Genomic DNA, 1,053 nt, shown 5'->3' on the forward strand with positions numbered 1-1,053 from the left:
GCTGGTATTTAAAATACCGGTGGCATAGCTTTCAGAAGCACAGCAACTCACAAGCCACCACAGTACAACAAACTGACATATGAGTGGTGGACCAACCTCTTGTTTAGCAACTAGTCACAAACCACTTGTATAAAGCTCTCTCTATATATACTTTTTCTGTTTTTCTGGGCCATATTTGAGTCAGTCCCAGGCACTGTGCCTTTCACCTCTATTGTTCAAATGGATATTCTCTTACATAACTACAGTTCAACTTTCCAATTTTAGAAATTTAGCATTGATGCAATACTCATAGCTAATCTTTTTGCGGGCATTTTTGCCAATCTTGGAAGCATCTAAGGGACAGTTATTGCAGGGAGAAGCAGGTGACATTTCCCTGTCCTACTCTGTCTCTTTGGAGATTGTCAGTGAATGTTGGGGGTCCACAAAGCCCCTCATTGGCATTGTCCTCCTCAACAACTCCACTGGCAAGGCTATACCTCAATTGAGCAGGCTCTGAACTCTATCCTGGACCCAAGGATTGCCCAGAGGACCCAAGGATTGCCCAGAGGACCCAAGGATTGCCTGACACAGTTGGGCTGACACTGTAGAATTGGACACTGAGCCAAGAGAGCAGAGGGTGGACTCTGAAATGGAAAGGTCATGTGGAGTAAAAGCAACAACAAATCAAAACTATGGAGAATAAAGGCAGTGCTTGATGGTGGCTAGGGTGCAGGTGCAGTGAAGTTCGCCGTCAGCAATAACACAGAATACTAGGCAAAGCAGATCCAGGGCAGAGCTCCAAAACTCAGAACCACAGAGATAGGAATATTTTAAAGGTTTGAAGGCTTACAGCTTGTGGAATTTGGAGCTGAAGTAAAAAATCACATACTTTTTAATCTGCCGGGCCGGGCTCTGAGGCCTGATCTGACATCCTGGGTGAGACCAAGTGGCAAGATGAAACAGCGGGAGCAGAAAACCACAGAAAACCGCCACGGGAACCTTGGGACAAAGGTGGACACTACACTTTGTCAGTTTTGCTTTGTTCTGATTTTCTTTTATTCTTTGGTATCTGGT

The sequence above is a fragment of the Chrysochloris asiatica genome, unplaced genomic scaffold, assembly GCF_000296735.1.
Source record: "Chrysochloris asiatica unplaced genomic scaffold, ChrAsi1.0 scaffold00078, whole genome shotgun sequence".
NCBI lineage: Eukaryota > Metazoa > Chordata > Mammalia > Afrosoricida > Chrysochloridae > Chrysochloris > Chrysochloris asiatica.